Source organism: Vombatus ursinus, unplaced genomic scaffold (assembly GCF_900497805.2).
Source record: "Vombatus ursinus unplaced genomic scaffold, bare-nosed wombat genome assembly UNPS02013950.1, whole genome shotgun sequence".
Taxonomy (NCBI): Eukaryota; Metazoa; Chordata; class Mammalia; order Diprotodontia; family Vombatidae; genus Vombatus; species Vombatus ursinus.
The window spans coordinates 3,589,736-3,612,441 of NW_020953728.1; the positions used below are offsets into that span (position 1 = coordinate 3,589,736).

At 37.3% G+C, this 22,706-nt stretch overlaps 1 pseudogene; it reads right to left on the minus strand.

Moving 5' to 3' along the window:
* Positions 1-16,838: 16,838 nt before the first annotated feature.
* Positions 16,839-21,823, minus strand: LOC114040787 (annotated as a pseudogene).
* Positions 21,824-22,706: the final 883 nt, after the last annotated feature.

The window sequence follows — 22,706 nt, forward strand, 5'->3', positions numbered from 1 at the left end:
AGGGGGTTAGCATTTTTCACCTTGAGTCCATTGAAATTGGCTTGGATCATTGTATTGCTGAGAAGAGCGAAGTCATTCACAGGTGATCATCATTATAACATTGCTGTCACTGTTTGCAGTATACTTCTAGTTCTAAGTTCACTTTACTTTGCATCAGTTCGTATAAGCCTTTCCAGGTTTTTCTGCAAGCATCCTATTTATCATTTTTTATAGCACAATAGAATTCCATTACAGTCATATACCACAACTTGTTAAGCCATTCCCCATTGATAGGCATCCCCTTAATTTTCAATTCTTTGCCACCACAAAAAGAGCTGCAATAAATATTTTTGTACAAATAGATAGTTTTCCTTTTTGTTTTGATCTCTTTGGGTACATTCCTAGTAGTGGTATTGCTGGGTCAGAGGATATGCATAGATTTATAGCTATTTGGGCATAGTTCCAAATTGATCTTCAGAATGTTTGAAATCAGTCTACAATTCCACCAACAATGCATTAGTGTCCCAATTTTCCCACATCCCCTCCAAAATTTATCACTTTCCTTTTCTGTCGTATTAGTCAATCAGGTAGGTATGAGATGGTATCTCAGAGTTGTTTGAATTTGTATTTCTCTAATCAATAGTGATTCAGAGTGTTTTTTCATATGAATATAGATAGCTTTGATTTGTCAGAAAACTTTGCCTGTTCATATCCTTTGACCACTTATCAATTGGAGAATGATTTGTATTCTTATAATTTTGACTCAGTTCTCTGTATATTTGAGAAATGAGGCCTTTATCAGAGTAACTTGCTGTAAACATTTTTTCTCCAGTTCTCTTTTGCCAAGTCTTATTAATTCTAGCCAGGGATGTGCTCGAACAGGACTGCACAACATATGGCCCCTGGGCTACTTACAGCCCACCAAAGGATTTCAGGAGCCCATGAAAAATGTAGGATTGCCACTATGCATGGTCCTATTTGTCTGACCCTCAGCAACCAACTGTCACCAATCTGTCTCTAGTCTAACCTATCTGCAGCCCGAAGAAGTTTAACCTACTTTAATTTTGGCCTCTACCTACTGCCAAGTTGTGCAGGTCTGTACTGCAGCCAGCTGTAACTGGCTTGTGAGAGAGCCTTCTAATCTTGGCTGCATTGGTTTTGTTTGTGCAAAACCTTTTAAATTTGATATAATCAAAATCATCCATTTTACATCTTATAATGTTCTCTATCTCTTGTTTGGTCATAAATTCTTCTGTTATCTGTAGATGTGATAACATTTTATATAACACTAAAATAAACAATGGCAAAGGAAGAGACAGAAATTTCAGGCGCAAAGAAGGGATCACTGTGGGTATGTGATGACTGAACCTAAAAGTCTGCTATATGAATTAGGGCTTATCTCTCTTAACTCCTCATAAAGAGGTAAAGCAAAAACCCCGGAGGAGCAGGGCAAGTGATAGCTCAGTCATGAGATGATAACTGAAAGTACTTCTTTTGAATGTTTGTCACATGATGGCAATTTAAAACCTAATAGAAAAGTCAAAGAAATATGATAAATGTTTCAAATAGTTATGAACCTAAATCTAATTAATGTCTTCTTTCTGGAACTTCCCTGCTACTCTCTTAATTTAGAGGCATTCAACATCGCAAACTTTTTCAAATGCTCCATGAATACTTGCAAGCTAATGTGATGCGTTGAACAGATTATTGTCCCAGTCATACAAATTATTATGTGTCTGAGATGAGTGAGAGGGACTTGTCTTTAAAGAAATTTTCATTTAATCTTTTCCCTGCCTTTGGGGGGCTAGAATAATGGTATACTAGATAGGTATCTATAAAAATCCCTCTGGTGTCTCTCAAGCCACCAGCTTATGAAAACTCCAGTGATTAGAAAAGAGAATCTCCTCTCTGTGTATGCGAGGATGAGCTGAGCCTAGCTCTGGTGCTGCTTTTAATTCTCTAAGCATAGTACACACAATGATATATTAGAGAAGCCAGTTTCTTTTGAGACTCTTTAGTTATTGTAGAAAGTAAACAGACTTGTTAAAGAAATGAAGATTGGAGTACATAGAGATTCCTCAATCGAGTCAGAGCAAAGTATGATGGGTATGATAGGAGTTTGACCATTGTAGTGTCCTTGCCAAACAAGGACAGCTACATTTCTAACATCACTCTGGATTTCCTCTCATTTTCCAGCTATAATCCTTTCCCAGTTTCTCACACCTTATATTGTAACTACAGTAGCAGATGCAATGCTGAGCAACCCCAAGCAGTTCATACCATTCTCTATCTTCCCCTCTGCTTCTAGTCTCCTTGTGGTTAAAGTTACTTGCTATAGTGAGTATATTATTAAAATTGAAGTTGCTTGGGCATGGAGGCAGTGACAAGGACAATTGGCAGCACCCCTTGTTTCACGTACGGGGAGGATGCTATCTCTCTCTTCTGTTGCTACAGTGGCACATCCCTCTTTAGACTTATACATAGCTCACCTCTTTTGAGATTTCTGATTTTTCCCTTCTTTGGAAAGGGTTGGAGAGAAAGAGACAGTGTCTTTCCTAGGGGCATAGATCCTAATGGTCTTTGGATCGAATATACTGAAAATTTCCGTGCCATCTTGTAGGAGTCCCAGCTACACTCTAGCTCTTTGAGTTAACAGAACCTCCACACCAAAGAAATATTTCTCACACCACACTTTGGCCTTCTGGTTGTTGGTTGGGTAGGCCTGTGCCAAGTTGTGTTGATTCTACGACTAGATCCAGCTCTGACTTGTGAGAGATTGTCACATTTTCATTGTGAGCATTTACACCTCAGAATCTCAACTGGCTACAAATCAGAATTTCTTTTTAATTGTCTAGAATTAAGAAAGTGTTAATATTGCAAATTAAACTTAAAAGCATGTGAATACTTTTTTCCCCCAGATTCCAAGCACACTTCTGTATTACTCTTTAGACATTGCTTGAATTCAGTAGGAAGGCAGTAAAAGGCTCAGGGAATGAAGTCATCGCCAGACTGGAGTCTTGGTAACTAATGGCTTTATTATTTCTAATAATAATAATAACAGGCATTTATATAGTGCTTTAAGGTTTGCAAAATGCTTTGCATCCATTATCTCATTTGATCCTTACAGAACCCATGATTTTATTTTTCCAACATTTCTTATATACAGCCTCTTCTCTCCACTGACACTGTCACCCCCATTGTGGTGACGTAGGCCCTCAACACCTCATGACTGAACTATTTCAATATCTTCTGGTTCGTCTTCCTTCCTCAAGTCTCTGCCCACTCCCATCTGTTCTCCCTCAGCTATCAAAATGATCTTCCCAGATTACAAGTGTGACCTAGTCACACCACCCCACACCTTGATTCAATAAATTCCAGTGTTTCCCTATTACTTCCAAGATTAAATGTAAAATCCTGTTTGCCTTTTAAAGCCCTCCATAGCCCAGCCTCTTTTATGTTTCTGGTCTTCTTATACTTTACTCCCCTATACAAATTCTATGATCCAGTGACCCTGATCTCCTTGTATTTCCTTAAACAAGGCACTCTATACCCCAATTCAGTGAATTTTCACCAGTTATCCCTCATGCCTGGAATTCTTTTACTCCTTATCTCTACCTCCTGGCTTCTCTCACTTCCTTCAAGTCTCAGCTAAAATTCTGCCTTCTATAAAAAGGCTTCTCCAATTCCCCTTAATGCTAGTCCCTTCTTTCTGAGATCACGCAACAATTTATTGTGTATATATATTGTTTGTATGTTGTCTTCTCCAGTAAATTGTGATCAGGAACTCCTTTTGTCTTTCTTTGTATCCCCAGTAGTTAGTGCAGAGCCTGGCATGTAAAAGGCACTCAATAAAGGCTTATTGACTTGACTTAAAATATAAAAAGTCCAGGGGAAAGTGGGCTCGATCTTAGAAAGCCCATGTAGCAAACTTGGAAACTGACAATTAGCTCCTGATTGCTAATTTTCTCCCCTTTGTGATTTACTCTAGAAGTTTCCCTTAGGCTTGGTATGATGTATTTACTGGTCTCCTTGTGGAGCCCTAAATCTACCTTCCCACATTGCATCCAAACTGTTCTCTGCTTCTTTTTTGTTTGTTTGTTTTGTTTTTTTAGGCAGTTGGGGTTAAGTGACTTGCCCAGGGTCACACAGCTACTAAGTATCAAGTGGTTGGTCTAAGGCCGGATTTGAACTCAGGTTCTCCTGACTTCAGGGCCAGTGCTGTATCCACTGCACCACCTAGCTGCCCCTGTTCTCTGCTTCTGATATAGACTTTGCCAACCGCTATTGTTATTCTGAGGATCTATGCAAAGATGAAGGTGGGGAGATGGGAATTTTAAAATGCTCCAAAAGCTTCAAAGCTTGCAAAGAGAAGTTCCCCTTTTACCTCCATCAATCTCCCTTAAGTTCCTCCTTAGGAATTTTGTTGGAATGCTTTCTCCTGGATCACAGGCACTTACAGTCTTTTGGGCCCAAAGTGACTTAATGTTTTATAGATGACCAACTGTGCAGGTTCAACTTTCATCTCCAGCTGTGCCATTTGCTGCCTAATCTCCAACCTTCAGTGGAAGAAATGTAGTGAAACAAAGTCAATCATCTGACCCTCTGATCATGTGCCTTCCATCTCATAGCACTTGCCTCCAGCCCAATCTCCAGCCTCCCTTGGGAAGATGAGCGACGCCTTCCACTCAATGGATGTTTTTACATTTAGTCATACTCTACACATTCTCCAACTCTCACTACCTGTAGGCAGCAGAGTGGACAATGTCCTGGGCCTCTCAGCAGCAGAGTAGGCAGTGATGTGACTCACAGTGGATGAGGCACTGGCACGAGCAGCAAAGCAGGCAGGCCCAGCTTAACCTTTTGGTCGCTATAATCTGGAATATTTGTTTAAAAAATCATATTTAATTTTTTTCAATCAAGAAAAATCTGCCTTCTCTTCTCTTTCTTCAACCTCTGCTCCAGTTAAGAATAAAGAAAAAAAACCACCCTGTTACAAACATGTGTAGCTAAGTAAAACAAATTTTCACATTGGCCATGTCCAAAAAGACCATATGTATATGTGTGTGTGTGTGTGTAGAAACGTATATATATGTATATGCATATATATGTATGTATACACACATACATATATATTTATGTCTCATCCTGTGCTCCGAGTCCCTTAATTCTGTATCAGGAGATGGTTAGCATATTTCATCATTAATCCTCTGGAATTATGGTTGCTGATTACATTAATTGGAGTTCGTAATTCTTTCAAAATCATTTGTCTTTACCACATTGTTGTCATGGCATAAATTGTTTTCCTGGTTCTGTCCACTTAATAAAAGTGAAAGAAAATTTTATTATATTAACTGATTCTTCCCAAGAATCAGTTAATATAAGTTTTCTGAGGTTTCTCTAAAACCCTCCCCTTCATCATTTCTTACAGCACAATAGTATTCCAGCATATTTACATACTATAACTTGTTCAACCATTCCCCCTCTCAGATTCCCATTCTTTGCCACTTCAAAAAAAAACTATAAATATTTTTGTATATCCTTAGAATTTGTTTTGCTTAGGACTAATCCCTCTCAATCTACCTTCCCTCTAATTCTCCCTTCTCTCTTCTCCCCTTCTCTTCCTATTTCCCTGTTGAATGAGATTCATTTTTTGTGCCCAACTCGGTGTGTGTCTATGTGTTGTTTTCTCCTTTGACTAGTTCAGATGAGAGTGAGGTTCAAGTGTCATCCATTCCCTCATCCCCTCCTCCTTGTTTATGTAGATGTCTCCTCGTGCACCCTATTTATGTAAAATAATTTTCCTTAATCTTCTTTTCCCTCTCTCACTCACCAACTATATTTCTCTTTTTCTCCTTTTTCATTTTTTAAAAGATCATCAAGATATAACAGAGACACTCCTAGGTCTTCTGTCTAATTAGACTCCCTCTCTGACCCCTGATGAAATCATACAGTTCAGCACCAGGTCTCTCCCCAGCATCCACATACCTCTCTGTCTGTCTCCTTATGATAACCTGGCCTGGAAAAGGGAGTCACTATGACTTTTTTCTTGAGTTTCCCCATTAGGATTTGGTCTGGTGTGAATCTTATCTGTTTGGAGGAGTTTATGGGAGAGGTACTCACTGCTCTGCTTCTGGTTCTGCCTACAGGCAGAACCTAGAATTGATGAAGACTCTTCACATTCCTGCTGGTAAAATTTCTTGCTGGGAAGAGCTTGGAGAAGCAGCGGATGGAGTTGTTGGGAAGTACCTTGCTTTCTGGCTATGGGGGCAGGTGAAACTATGTACTCAACCCTCATAGAGGAAGGATGACAATCCCACAGAGGCTTGTAAAGGGGAAAATATTTTGGTCATGATGAGAATATCAGGTCTGCATTTTACAAATATTAGCTCATTTTATCCTGCTGTCACAAATGAAAAACCCTGAGAGGCAGAGTTTCTGGGTAATTAATAATAAAGTTATTAATTAGGCGAGCTGATAATAAAAAAATTGATAATCAGTGTTTTCTCTTGGAAAACCAAAGGTGAAAGAGATATGGAGAGGCTTAAAGCCTTAAATACTTTTGTATTTGCCCCTGGCAAATGAAAATCAACCCTGACTGGTGAACATTTAATGAGGAGGTGTCTGGGAATCTACAGCTCCTCCTGCTGAGAATGTGACTTGATCATGAGACTTAACCACTTCAGCAATCTGGACAGGAAAATCCATCTCCATCCACAGTACTCTGGTTGTTTTTCTGCTTTATGAGCTGGGTCACCCTAAATTCTAATTGAGGGGTACAAGGACAGGGGATGCTCTCCTTGGGGCAAGAATTCACCCAGACTAGATTCTGTTTACAATTTTCCCTATCTTAGTTGGGTGGGATCTGGCCCAAGATTGAAGGACGTGTTCGCTGAGGGTTAGGGGTAATCTCAGTCGGCCATGTCCTTAAGAGGCTGACCCTCCGCAAGAGCTGGACCTCAATGAAGAAACAGGAGGAAAAAACTGGATCCTAATTTAATAACTGGTCATTAATATAATAGAAAAATAATTTCTCTCATTCACAACAACTTTGGGAGGTAAGGACAAATTATTATCCTCATTTTACAGTGACTTGGTCATTCCAAATAACCTTGTATTTCTGGTCTTGTTTTCCTCCATATTCTGTTACTTCTTCAGGGGACTATTACATTACTTGTCATTTTTGCTCTTTCTGTTTTTCTTTATCCTTTATTTATCTCTCCCATTAAGCTCTGAGCTCCTTGAGAACAAGGACTAGCTTTTATCTTTCTTTGTGTCCCCAGCACTTAACCCAGTCCCGGCACACAGTAGGTATTTAATAAATAAATGGCTGACTGACTACATTTCTCCTCCAGTGCTGCCTATGCCAATCTTCTTGCATTCAAACTCAGGATTGTCCAGTCCCATTTAAGTGGTGGAATGTCCTTTAGGAAATCTTCAAGACTTTACCAAAAAGGGTTATGTGTCATTAGAGATACATCTAGCCCATGACAACTGGGTTAGTTTTTCTGTAAAAGAAATTGAAATTGTCCTTGAGATTTAATTGTTTCAAAGCTTGAAAGATTGATGTAGCTTTCTGGTATTTATTGAAAGAATCAGATGTTTTGCAAATTTCTTGTTTCATTCTAATTCTGAAGTTGAATCTCCAAACCAGGTTGAATCTCTCTTAGAGAGATGGAGATATTTGTTTCTCTGTATCACTGGTCAATGGATTGTATTTATTGAAGAAGAAAGAAGCAAAAACAAAACAAAACAAAACAAACAACAACAACAAATGTTGTTTGTGGTCATTCTTGCTATTGGGGGTAGGGAAAAGAAAGAAATCTCTCCTTTTTTTGCCCCTTTACGGAAGCCTAAGTGAGAAGAAGTATTGAAAGAGTCCCAAAAGAGAAAATTAGCATGGTTCTTCCTTGTTCGAAATAGAGCTCCTTGGACTCCCTCAGCAGGGTTAGGAAGTTAGCCCAGGCAAGCTGCCGTAGCCTATTGCTTTCCCAGTTGCAATGCCAAGCGGAATCTCGCTCTTAACAACAAAACTAAATCTGGAGTGCAGAACTATGATCCTGCTCCTCCCATCAGAGCTAGGATTGGTCCAACTCATCTGAGTTACACTCTTCCTGAACAGCCCATCCCATGTCATGTTAACTCCTCCCAGTTCATGCGTCCCATGTTAAAAAATGGCAGTTATATCCTCCCTTGGGATATATCAGTTAATATTCAATAAGCTTATTAAAGAAGCGCAGTGGCCGCAGTGGAGAAAAGCCTTTGACCTGTCCTTGACCCCAACGTGTTGCAACCCGTTTAGCCTCCAGGGCTCTTTCTTAAGAAACTAGCTGTTTGCATAATGTTTGGGGCACTTTCTGATTGGGTGACGGACTATCCACAAGATCTTGGAATTCCCTTGTTCTGCTGTGGAAGCCTAACTTCTAAATCTTTCCCACATTCCTCATTCTCTCTCTCTCTCTCTCTCTCTCTCTCTCTCTTTTTACATATATTTTTAAATTTGTCATCCTGAAATGTATCATGTTGTTGTTGTTAAGTTGTTCAAGTCATGTTTAACTCTTTGTGACCCGGTTGGGGTTTTTTTTTTTTTGGCAAAAATACTGGAGTGATTTGCCATTTCCTTCTCCAGTTCATTTTATAGATGAGGAACTGAGACTAACATAGTTAAGTGACTTGCCCAGGGTCACACATCTAGTAAGTGTCAGTGGCCAGATTTGAACTCTGGAATATGAGTCTTTCTGATTTCAGACTTGGCACTCTGTCCACTGCATCACCTTGCTGCCCATAATTATATCATATTAGATATTAAACATACTTTTGAGAAACAATATTTTTTTCTAGCCTTGAGCATAGCTCATTTTTTTTAAGAAAAAGACTTTTTTTTTCAATTAGTAAGTATTTTAAAAAGCTCATCTGTTCTTCCCACTACCTACCACCATTGAGCAAAGTGAAAAATAAGAGCTGCCAAAACATAGCTACATAGTTCAGCAAAGTAAATTCTCACATAATCAGTGTCCAAAATTGTTACCTTCTGCATTTTAAATTAATTATCTCTGTCAAGAAGTGAGTGACTTATTTTCATTCTTTTGGATTCATGGTTTGTCATTGTGTTGTTCAGAGTTCTAAAGTCTTTCAAAGTTTTCTCTATAATATTGCTATCATTACATATGTTGCTATATCTGTGCTTATTTTAACCTGCATCAATAAAGAAAGGTCTTCCAAGTTTACTCTTAAATGATCCATTTTTGTCATTTTTTATGGCACAGTAATATATCATTTGCATTCATATACCACAATTTATTTAGCCATTTCCCAATAGGATGACATTTGTTGTTTCCAATTTTTGGTTAACACACACACACACACATGCATGCGCACACACACAAAACAACCAGCTATAAATATCTTTGTAGATCCTTTCATATATTCTTTGATTTCTTTTGGAGTCAGGGAAATCAGTCTGGATAGGGGAAGGCTACAATCCTAATGATACTATAGGTGGGACAAAATTTGATAGTTTTCTGGGCATAGTTCCAAGAATGACTGGACCAATTCATACTACTCCAACAGTGCACTAATATACCTGTTTTCTCACATCCTTTCCAATATTTGTCATTTTCCTCTTTTGTCATCTTCTCTAGTCTGAACAGTATGAGATGGAATCTCAGAGTTGTCTTAATTTGAATTTCTCTGTTAGTGATTTAGAGTGTTTTTTCAAATGATTGTTCATAGCCTGTATTTCTTCCTTTGAAAGCTAGCTGTTCATATCCTTGAGTAATTTATCTTTGGGAGAATGGTCTTAGTATTATACATTTGAATAAATTCCTTATATATCTCAAGTGTAGGACTTTTATCAGAAAAACTTAGTTGTTGTCACCATTGAAATTAAGGTAAACTGGAACACAAAGTTCAGAAAATATTCAATTTATTGGCAAGGCTATTATAAAAAAGATCTCTTGACTCCTCAGTCAGCCAAAAGGCCAAAAGGTAGGGCCTACTAGCCTTCATACAGTTTGGGCAACAAAGAACAGGAAATATAAAACGATATGATTGGCTACAAATTCTGAAGCATCATAAATGACGGAAAACACTATGATTGGATGGAGGTCTGGAATGAAGGGCTAGCAACAAATCCTCCTGTCTTGGTGCTAGCACTGTTGGAAAGCACCAGGTCACAAGAAGCCATTATTGGCTAGTGGCACAGCTGGCAGTCACAAATAACCATAGTTGGTGAGTGTCTGATAAACCAGTAGTGGATTCTTCTCAGCCAAAAGGGGCTAACTAAAAATAGAGCTCAAAAAGATGAAACTGAATGATAAGGGAAGTATCTCTAGTTGTCACTCAGGGACACCCTTACCCAAATTAGTTTAAGATATATCAGACTTTCAAAGGGTCCTATATTTGACCTGAAATGGGACTTTTCACATAATACTAATTATTTTTTAAGAAGCTCTATCACTGGTGTTTATTGTCTTTGTGTCTGTCTTGCTTTTAGAAAATTGTACTTATGGAGTTAAGAAGGGAAAAACCTCACCAGCAAATGCTTCTATGTTTCTCTCTGTGTCTTGTAAATTAACTTTTTTCCTGGAAAAAAGAATGTGAACCTTTCTGATGAGTTCTCTAAGTCTTCAGAAAGACAGTTTCCCTTTCTCTCTGTATTTCTAAGCTCTAGACAAGTTTTGGGAGTGCAGACAGAAAGATAAGAATAAAGAAAATCTTTTCCCTCAGACAATATTCCCTCAGACAGTCCTATCAGACAGACATTGTAAACTAATTAGTAGCTGAATTTGTGTTTACAATGTAAGTTCTATACTGTGAATTTCCAAATAGTGCTTTTTATAAATGCTGAACTATTCTAGTGAGTTTTGGGTTAACATTCTTTAGAATTTGTTTTCAGGAACTTAAGACCATAACTGTGAATGTTACATGGATCTTTTATCACTCTTCCCTTAGAAAGTGACAGATTTGTGTTTTAGTTCAAGGGGAAGGTTTCAGAGAAAAGGGAACTGAAGGTAGTTTGAAAGTGGTAGGAAAGGGGCAGCTAAGTGGTACAGTGGATAGAGCACTGGTCCTGGAGTCAGGAGGTCCTAAGTTCAAATTTGGCCTCAGACACATAACACTCATTAGCTGTGTGACGGGCTAAGTCACTTAACCCCAATTGCCTCACTTAAATAAAAAAAAAGAAAGTAGTAGAAAAGAAGAAAAATAGGTTGCGGTCTGAAACTGCCTATTATTAACTCTTTTCTGGTTTCCAAAAAAGAGCAAAGTTTGTGTAAATCAGGAACAACTGAAAAATAAATAAGTTTTATTAGAAGGCTACATCTAATTAGATACTTGGGAGCTTTACAAATTAAAGTTTAATACAAATAAAATTGGAAATTAATTTTTAAATTGATGTGTTTTGCAATTAGAAATTTAGCTGTAAATTATATTACACCACCTGATTTGGGTATGGATGTTAATTGGAGTAGATTTTGAATGTGGGAGTAAGAACAACGGTAGGGAAAATCTGAAAATCTCTACCTCGATTTCCTGGCTGGGTCGGGAGTGGGGGGGAGGGTTTATACCTCTGATTGCTAGTCAACGTCACAGAACCATAGATTAAAGGAGGGGAAGTCATTTTAAGCTAAAATCCAAAACCAGTTAACCATTTAAATTTTAAGAACCATCTTGCTTCTTGCCCATGAAAAGAGAAGCTTATTTAAAGGAGCAGCTTGAATGTGAGTAAAATTTAATTTGGAAAAATGCTTTGTGTTACTTCTGTGAATGATATAATAGAACTGAATTGTTATTTGAATAGACCAGGCATATGTAGGTTGTTAACTTGGGCTGGAAGAACTTAGCGCCCTCCCACCCCATCTCCTGAGCCTCAATAGAAGAGAAAAACCACAGCAGTCTTCCTGTTTTATGTTCTGTATTACAGACCTGTTAGCCCTCTGGGTGCTACCACTTCTGTTACCCCTTCTGACTGCATCCAATTTAAGGGGAAAAAAAATAAACTTGCGAGGTGGCATTATAAATGTATTAGAAATTGGATAAGACTATGAATTTATAAGCTCTTTAGAACCCCAAAGGCAACCACATTGCAATTAACCAGGGTCATATAGAAAATTTTTTTGTGCAAAATTGTAAAGGAGAAATTCAGTGGAGTGAAGATATGTTTTATGGATAGTCTATATATATATGTATATACATATATATGTAGTTTCTCTCTCTCTACATATGTATAGATAGATAGAGATATGAAAGAGAGGAAGTAGATTAGAATATAAAAGGAAAACAAGAAAGATCTAGTTTTGCAGGGCTTTAATAAAAATCCACTGGAGAAATATATGTAATATGTGTGTATGCCTCCCTTTCCATTTATATATTTATATATTATATAATCATTATATAATATTATTGTATTATATGCTATATATTATATTATTATGAATTATTTATATTTATTTGTATATATATAAATGGGGGTAGAGACACAGAGAGAGAGAGAGAAATTTTGAGGTTTGAAAGTAAAAGGGGTTTGGAGTTTTGTGAAGAGAGGTTTTAGGGAGGTTTTTGATCTTGAGATAAGAAGGGTATGAGGAATGTTATATAATTATTCTTTATGATATGGAAACTATAGTAATATATTTGCACTATGGAATTATTTGGAGATACTAAATTATTTGAAGATATTAAAATTCTGTCCTTGAAGGACCATTAGAAAATTGTATTTTAGTTGTTATGTGAGGAATATAAAATTCTCAAAGACTCTAAAGAGGGAGATAAGAATACACATAGAATACAGTATGCAATATCTTAAGAGATGTGTATTCGTTAGTCTGGAGATTTGCAGTGAGGGCCATCTCTAGTCGTCCCGATCTATATCTTGCCATTGGACCCAGATAGCTCCAGAGGAAAAAGTGAGACTGGTGATTTTGCACAGCTCTCCCTCACTTAAATCCAATTCATTTGCAAATCATGGCATCATCTTCTGGATGTCATGGTCCTCTCCAAGAATGAAGGACAAACAACACTAACAACAAGATTTGCAGTAATTAGCCAGTGTTTTTGGTTTTTTTGACTGAATGATCATATATTCACTATCTATGTAAATTATAGAATGTAATTATTTTCTTGATTACTAATGATTTTTTTTTACACCAGAATGAGTTTAAACTGCAGAAGAAGAAAAAGAAAAGGTTATTGAGTGATTTTGTGTGTGTGTGATGGTGTTGTTATTGTTGAGTTGCTTTCAGTAATGTCCAATTCTTTGTGACCCTGTTTTGCCATTTTTTGGCAAAGATAATTAAGTGGTTTGCCGTTTACTTCTCCAATTCATTTTATAGATGAGAAAACTAATGCAAACAAGGTTAAGTGACTTGCCCAGGGTTACATAGCTAGTAAGTGACTGAGGCCAGATTTGAACTCAGGTCTTCTGGACTCCAAGCCTGGCACTCTATCCACTATTCCACCTAGCTGCCTGATTATTTTTTTGTAGGGCCTGGCAAATTTTTATTGCTAACTTATTGCTAACATATAATATGAGAGTAATAATAACTGTATTCAGCTCTAAGCTATGATTAGTGAAACTTTGCTACTTGAGGTGAAATCTCAGGACTGTAATCTGATATTATTCTGAATTTTGAATTCAGGTATAATTATCTAAATGATCATTCAGTCAGTAATCTGCCATTCAAGGGAAATGCCACAATCTGATCAAAGGGAATATCATCTGAGAATTGCTGCAGGTGGATATCTGTGTCTGGGAAAGGTTGAGAAAATGACCTGGGCTTAGACTAGGGTAGGATCTTCTTGAGTCAATTTCCCCATTATATTATTTCCTTTCCAAACAGGAATGTTTTCCACCTGATTCATCTTGAGCCTGGCTGTAATACCCTGTGGATAAGGTGGAACTTTGCTACATGATTAGCTGTTCTGAATAGTAAATACAACTACTACCTGAAATCAAGCAGAGCTAAGAATGCTTTATCCTATTACACCTATGTTGAGTCATTTTGTGCCCTTAGGCTTAGGCCTGGAGGACCAGTTTTGATGCTGTTATAACCATGTCCATGCTCCTTCATTTCATAGCAAATCTCTCTAATCAGGGCAGGTAAAGCTATATATATATATATATATTTTAACATAATGAACCTTGTTGCAAAACTCCAGCATTTCTGCATTGCTATAATAGCATCCAAGTATGAAAGATCTTACTATTTTCAATATGAATTTGTAGGCAATTAAGTAACTCTGTTCTTGAGGTTTTTACCCTCTTGCTAATTCTTATAGAAGATGAAGTCCTTGAAATATCTCAGGATGAGATGAGAATAATTAGACAAAGATGAAGAAGTTTATAGGACAAAGATAATAATTAATTAGTCATGTTAAGATCAGAAATATTTTCTGTTTGTTTATAAGGGAAAGAATTTCCATGTAATCAGTTGTCTTAGAGGAAAGTAACTTATGAACTATCTTACATTACCTCAAAGGGAAATTCAAGTGTACTTAGGCTTATTATTTTATTTGGAATTAACACCTATATGTAGAGCATATCCTGAAGTGTAAGCAATTTATGTCTAGACAGCTTGTTTGAGATGTACACTGCTTTCTGTATATAATCTGAGATTAAGTACTTAGTATCTTTACACATTGAATCCCAAGTCTTTTGTTGTCTGTTACAACTAAAGCTAAACTAGCATCTTTTATGCAAAGTCTATTTGTGTAGCCAATGACCCTAGGGATAAAAATCATCTACTTACATAGAGTGCTGATACCTATGTTTTCATGTTTAGGATTAGATTAAAGTATTTTATCTTCCTAAGGGGGCAATCAGCTGGAGTGGGAAATTTTGAGAAAGCAACAAAAATAACATGGGATATACATACATATGTAATGGGATATACAGGCCTTGAGCATGTTCTAATACTAAGTTCTAAAAATTGGGTTCAGGATATAGTTAATTGTATTGTCCACCCTTTGTACAAGCCAGGCATTTTCTGTTTGTTTTTTTTTTCTTTAAAAAAAGTTTTAGAGTTCTGACTTCTGTGGTACTTTAAAATGTTTAGTTTTTTATTTCTCAGTTATTTGAATTTCATACATACATGCGTGCATATATATGTATATATATGTACACACATATATACATAACAATTTACTAACTTACATCATAGGACAACTGTAAATTTTTAATTTTAGTTTTACTGAAGTTTTTCCCTTTATGAGGCTTGAATTTAAAATAAAGAATGAAATAAATGAATGCCAGTCTTAAAAGGTTAAATGATAATGGAGTTGATACCAATATATAAAAGCACTCTTAACTTTAGCTTACATGTCTGTTTTGATATATAGTAAATCTTTAACCAGAAGGGCACATTTTACAAGTCAGATATTCATAGATTCTTTTTTGAGATTCTTCCTTTAGCCTCTATATCAGGTACAGAGTTTAGGTAAAGATAGAGATAGCAGAAGGTATGTAAAAATGAAATTATCTGAAGTTTCAAGGAAACTATGAGTTCCTAATTTGATGTTTTTCTTATAGCTCTGTTGTTAATAGTATTAGAACCATAAGGTTTGAGCTAGTTTTCACCACATGAACTACTTATTGGAAAAGCAGAATTTAAGAGGTTGTATTCAATTGTATTGAGCCTTGTTACTGGCAGATTTTTTTTTAGCAGAATTACCTAAGAATCTCTACAAGTGATTTGAAAGCAGAGAAGTAAATCTACTGAAGAGAAGACCCCTTCAGAGCTGCCCTGAGAATGAGATCTATTCCAGAATGTTCAAAGATGTTTCCAAGGACCAGAAAGCCACATAGGATATATGGGATCTAAGATGAAATATGTTGATTAAATGGACGTTGGGAGTAGGTTGCTAAGCTACAAGGAGACTTGATGTTAGTTAATATTAATGATCATTATTGTATTACTTTGGGTTTTGTTTGCTGAGTTTTCTTGGTTACTTGGTGATATATAAATCTCCCCTCTAAAATTAGTCTGTGATTTTAGATATTCTTACTATGGTTTGTGCTATGATTAATCAATCTTGTTCTTATATTAACTAGTCAGGGGAAACTGACAAACCTACATAGGATTCAGCAAATTATAGCAGAGATACAACTACTCATTCCAGGTGACCCCTGATGGAATCCCTCTTCTTGGTTTGTTTGGCTGCAGAGAAACAGCCTATTAGCAACCCTTGGTAAATGGACCCTTATTGCCCTTTGTCTTATTATTATTTTTAGACTTTGCATTAGGTGCTGTGTTAAAGCCTATTCTGAAAAGGCACCAGAAAAAAGAACCTAATGTTAGTGTGCACTACTAATAATGACCATGTTAAAAATTTTTCTAGAATTAGCTTATAGATGAGTGATCCATGGGAGACAGATCTTCTATTGATCAAAGGGGGGGTTGGGAAAATCAAGTATTGATTTAGTATTTTACATTTGATTCCATTCTGTAATTGATTCTATTCTGTAACTACCTGAGCCATATTACTTTGTCTCTGAGTTAAGTTTAGAAGTTCATGAATCCAGAAGTTCAGTTTCCCTCTGAGTTAGTTTATTTTTTATTTAAAAAACTTTTTGAAAATCGTATTTTATTTTTTTCTAATTACATGTAAAGATGGTTTTCAACATTCATTTTTTTTTGTTTCACAAAATTATTCTTTTATTCCTTGGGGAAAACTGTTTACTTAAAAAAAAAACTTTAAGAGCTTTAAAATTATTATTACTTTTGACTTTATCTTAATGATGAGAAAAAAAACTCTATTCCAATTATTCTAAAAATAATCTCTCTAGTTGGTATCATCTCAACACACCCTTAGCATTTACCATTTTAAATTCTAAATGGTGAGTTGCAATTTGGGGGATTTTTTATTTAATCATTTCCTAAATGTTTGTGGAAGAAGGCTCGGAGTTGTTTCCAAGCATCGATTTGGGCCATGGAGTGGGCACTAACTTCTCCTCCCCGGATCACAAATTTGCCCACCAAAGTGTGAAAGGAAACCAGGCACACCGGGAAATATAGGGGCTCAATATAGTGTCCTGTTGCAGGGTAACAGATAATCTTGGGTTTTTAATTCCCATGGGCTTGTAACAATTTGGCAGCTTTGTTGGTACAGAATTCACTTTTCCAGTTGTGGTCATCCAAACCAACGAGAAACAGGAAGCAACTCTCAGCCTTCTCAACTGGAATTAAGCTTCTTCGGTTGGATTCCTCCAAAGGGTTGTTGAGAGCATCAACGATGTCTGCAAACCCATCTTTAGTCATCTTGATACGTTTTGGGTCACTACCCAGTGGGGGAATGGTCATACCCTTATAGTGTAGCATAGACCCTACATTTGCCATGGAACCATTGAGGGTGACAGTAGATGTGATGTCCTTCAAATGGGAGGCCATGGAGAGGCACAGATCACCCCCTTTAGAAAATCCAAGCAGCCTAACTGCTGGACCCTTTACCTGGGAGTGGTTTTTCAGGTACTGGACAGCCTCTTCAAAGTATTCCAAATGAAGTTCCTTCATGTCTTTGGGGAGGTCCTCAAAGGCATAGTATGCTAGGGCCAGCACAGCAAAACCATGTCCAGCCAACAGACTAGCTCTGTATTCAAACAGGCCACCTCCAGTTCCAAAGATGTCAGTGATTCCAGGGAAGGGCCCTGAGCTGATATGGTTTAGGGGTTCAGGGGTGCTGGACCCCAAAATCACAACATGCGGGTCCTGCCTGAAAGAATTCGACCCAAGCCTTCTTTCAGCCAAAGACAAGGCTTTTTTATTAGAACATACATAATATTGGGCAGACTCTTAAGGAATCTGAACATTAGTAAGCTATTGGCTAGATTTTAAGAATCTGAGCAGTGGCTAGATTATAAGAATCCCAGCTTCAACATTCATTTTTTAATAAGATTTTGAGTTCCAAAATTTTCTCTCCCCTTCCTTCCCTTTCACCCTGTTCAAGACAGCAAGCAATCTGATGTACATTTTAAACATGTAGTCATGTTAAACATATTTCCACTTTAGTCATGCTGTGAAAGAAGAAAGAGAACAAAAGGGAAAAACCATGAAAAAACCCCCCAAAAGTGAAAATAGTATGCTTTGATCTTCATTCAGACTCCATAGTTCTTTCTCTGGATGTGGATAGCATTTTCCATCATGAGAATTATCTTGGATCATTATATTGTTGAAAAGAGCCAAGTCTATCATAGTTGATCATGTGGCAATTAAATTTATATAACCTACAATAAGAGAGACTGAGGCAGAGCTCTGAGTCAATGGCACTTTATTAAAGGGTCCATGGTCACCTCTAATGAAGTGGACCTCAGATCTTCCTCATGATCTTAGATGCCTCCTTATTCCAGGGCCCTATTTTTATAGGGTTAGATATTTAAACATTTAAGAAGAGCTATACCAAATACAGAGTAATTCCATTGGTTGACATATGATGTATAGGCTAAAATAAGCAAAACAATACATCAGCAGGGTCATAGGTTGGGCAAAGTGGGAAATATCTCTGCTGACTAGGTGGTCACAAGATGGATGGGCTTCTCCTTAGGTTAAGCAGGAGCTATACATGTGTTCCAAGAACATATGGGGAGGTGGGGGACTTTCCATACCATGAGAGCAAAACAGGATGGAGATATCTTTGTCAGGATTCTTATGGTTGTACAAGTGAGCTCCACAGCTGGTAAACAAGTAATGAACATTATATTAAAGTTTGAGGACTGTTATAGGGCCCCTCTATTAGAAACTATATTCCAATGTGACCTATACAAAGTATGGTTTAATACATTGCTTATTCTTGCCCAAATATGCAAAAGAAGCATGGCAAAATACAGAATCTCATTGATTGATAGACCTTGCTCTTGAGGGCCAAAAATGACATATTAGAAGAGTGGTCACAGATTGGGTGACACATAGGGCATCTCCACTGACTAAGTGGTCATAAGATGGTTGCCTGCTCGTAATGGATGAGAGAGAATGGTCCAGAGGCACAAAAATAAAATTGGGGGACTTTTCATATAGTTGTAATCTCTACCACACTGTGCTTGGTCACTATGACAAGGAAAAACAATGGTAGAGGGCCTCTAGTTAATTTCCTATGATTAAGCAAATGATCTTTCAATCTGTAGTTCACAGCCCTGGGACCTGATATACAGAACTTCTAATCACTACCCCTATGAAATTACATCAAATTGATTGGTACTGATTGGAACAGAGTAGGGATCCTCAATGAATCAACTTTCTCATCATTACATAATGTTTCTGTTACTGTGTACAATGTTCTCCTGGTTCTGTCTGAATTAGTTTAAAATTCAGTTGTCCTATAAATCATCTTAACTCAAAAAAATGTTATCTCTATAAAGCCTTGCATACCCATGTACAATTAAAGGAAATCTGTTGTCTCACAAACAAGGCTTGTAAGATGCAGGTGGATGCCAGGTACTCTGTTGTCTCTGCAACACTGCCTGTCCTTCAAGAAAGTCTAGCTGTGACACTAACCTAGCCATGCAGGTGGACATTGCCAATGAACTTTCCCTAGCAACAAGATGGAAGGAGGGGTTGTTGCTAGCCCTACATTCACGACTAGCATCTAACCATTTTGTTTTCCATCCTCTGTGATACTTAAGACTTGTTACCAATCATGTTTTTTTATACTTCCTGTACTTTTTTCTCCTGTACTTCCCAAAAACTATATGAAGGCTAGTAGACCCTATCTCGTGGTCTTTTGGCTTACTGAAGAGTCTAGAGACCCCTTTTATTAGTAATTGCCAGCCTTACCAGTAAATTGAATATGCTTAGAGTTTTGTGCCTGTTTGCCTTAATTCCGATCATGACATTATAAAGATTTTCCCCTAGTTATCTGTTTCTCCTTTCATTTTACTGCATTAGATTTATTTATACAAAACCTTTTAAATTTTATATAATCAAAATTGTCCACTTTATCTTGTGTATTCTTTTGTATCACCTGTTTAGTCATCCATTCTTCTACTTTCCATAAATCTGAAAGATAATTTCTTCCTTGCTCTTCTGTTTATTATGTGACCTTCTATAGTTAGGTAATACATCCATTTGGAACTTATTTTGGTGTTGATCTAAATATAATTTCTGCAGATAACTGTCTAGTTGTCTATTCAGTTTTTCATCAGAAATGCTTGAAAATTCTTTATTCCATTTCCCCCCATAGGTTAAACACTTAGGTTTGCCGGACAGGTTATCCTTAGTTGTAAACCTTTATCTCTTGTCTTTTGAAATATCATATTATGAGCTCTCCTCTCCTTTCCTTTGTAGGAGAAGTTTCTAGGTCTTATGTAGTTTTCTTGTGGTGCTTCAGTATTTGAAATTCTTCCTTTTGGCTGCTTATAGAATTTTTTTCTTTGACCTAGAAGCTCTAGATTTTGGCCATGATGCTCCTGGGAGTTCTCATTTTAGGGTTTCTTTCAGGATGTGACAAATAGATTCATTCTATTTTTACTTTGCTTTCTGATTCTAAGAGTCCTGGGCAATTTTCAATTATAATTTCCTGAAATATGGTGTCCATCCTTTTTTTTCTGATCATAATTCTTCATTTATTTTTCCTTGACCTGTTTTTTTAGGTTACTTTTTGAAATTTTATTTCTTATAACTCATTCTGTTTTCTTTTTTAATCTTTTGGTTTTGTTTTGCTATATCTTATTGTCTTATTAAATTGTTTTTTGCCTGACTAATTCTAATTTTCAAGCCATTAATTTCTTTTTTCCTTCCCCCCACTTAATAGTATTTTATTTTTTCCAGTTACATGTAAAGATAGTTTTCAACATTCATTTTTTTATAAAATTTTGAATTCCAAATTTTTCTCCCTCCTTCCCATCCATCCCCCCTCCCAAGACAGCAGGCAATCTGATGTAGGTGATACAATCATGTTAAACTTATTTCCACATTAGTCATGTTGTGAAAAAAAAAAGCATTCATTTCTTGAGTGAAGTTTTCTGCTCTCTGCTCTAAGATGTCAATTTTCCTAGCTAGTCTTTCCTCTTAGTATTTACATTTTGTATTTCTTGTTTTTATTTCCTCTAGATACTCCTGAAGTTTCTGTTGGCAGGCCTTTTTTCCCCTTACACCTTTATCTGGACTTGTGGAGTCATTAAAACCAAGATATTTCCTTAAGGTATTCAGAGTTTTATTTGGTTTGTTCATTAGAAAGGGTCTGAACTTTAGTTAAGCTCCACAGCTAAATGATGTGTTCAGGCTCTGCCTGGTCCTGGTTCTTTAGATAGCCAAACTAGGTTCTTCATTCAAGAGACTTCAGGGCTGCTCCAGTACTGGATCCTTCCTGAGGGCTTCCTCTTATTATAGGTCTTTGAGACATCTACCTGTGTTGGGCTTGGCCTGGGGTCCTTCCCCTGGCCTTGGAGGCTCTTCTTATATTGTTCCCCTCTCCCATTTTGTCCCGAGCCTTACTTCCAAACCTGAGCTCTGGTCAGTAATGCCATCTGAACTCTGGCTAGATTGACCCAAGGCTGCTTACTCGGCTAGACTTGGGCAAGATGACAGGGCTGTTGGGACTGGGAGGGCCTCCGTCTCTATTTGACTTAAGTTGGGAATGCCTCCATTAACTGACTTCCCTTGCTCCACCTCCAGTTCCCCACTCTGCTTTGTCTCACCGAGCTCAGGCAGCCTCCTATGGGTTTGGGGAAAGCTTGGGCTAGACTCTAGTGCTATTTGGCTTATGCCTAAAGTGTGGCAGTGGACCTGCCTTGAATGCCCCAAAGTCTCTCCATCTGGCAGCCACAAGCCTCAGGGAAGGCTGAGTCAGCATTGGATTTTGCTAATTTCAGGCAGGGAGGGCTAGAACTTCCTGGAAGGCTCCAGTGCTCCCCTGTACTCATTTCTTACCCTTAACCTGCCTGGGCTTATATAGACAGGGATCTCTATAGGATTTCTGGGTTACTCTGTATTCCTGGGTGATAGACTCTAGAGATCATTTCTATTTCTAAGTAGAACGCTAAGCTTCAATGGAGTGTTTTGGGGGAAACTGGGATCCTTTGAGTCATAGTACTCAGCCATTTCCCCACAATCCCCTCATTTCCTCTTATAGTATGCTATGTGGGCAAGTCTTCCTGACTCTTTGTTCAATCATGTTTGATGCAGCCTTCATCCCAGTGACCAATCAGGAGTTTCTGAATCTTCTCAACAAAGCTTATGTTCTTTAGCAGTGAATGAGAGTACATTTTCCACAGAAAGGGTCTAAAACACATGCCCAGATCCAAGGGAGGTTCCCTAGTCCATCATGTCATGGGATTCCCCTGATTGTTCCCATTACAGGGAGAATTTAAAATTGTAGTATCTTAGAGGTTTTTTTTAAAAAATTGTAACCTTGAATTTGAGAAGACCCTCCCCCCCACCAGGTAGGGAAATTAAGTTGCTGAAGGCTAAGAATAATGATATATGTCCATTTCCATCGGTTCCAAATTAATGGGGGGGGGGGAGAAAAAAATAAAGAAATTAATGCCTGAAAATTAGAATTAGGCAAAAAACAATTCAGTAAGACGAGATATAGCATAATAAAACCAAAAGATTAAAATTTTTCTTTGCGTGTAGGAACTACTTTTTATCTGGTTTTTTTTTCACTCCCCTGCACTTAGTACATTGCTTGGTACATAGTGGATGCTTAAGAAATACTTGTTGACCGACATGACTGACTGGTTGGATTAAGAACCCACAGATGGCTGTAGAGAATAGAATCAAGTAGAATACATTGATGTTAGTGAG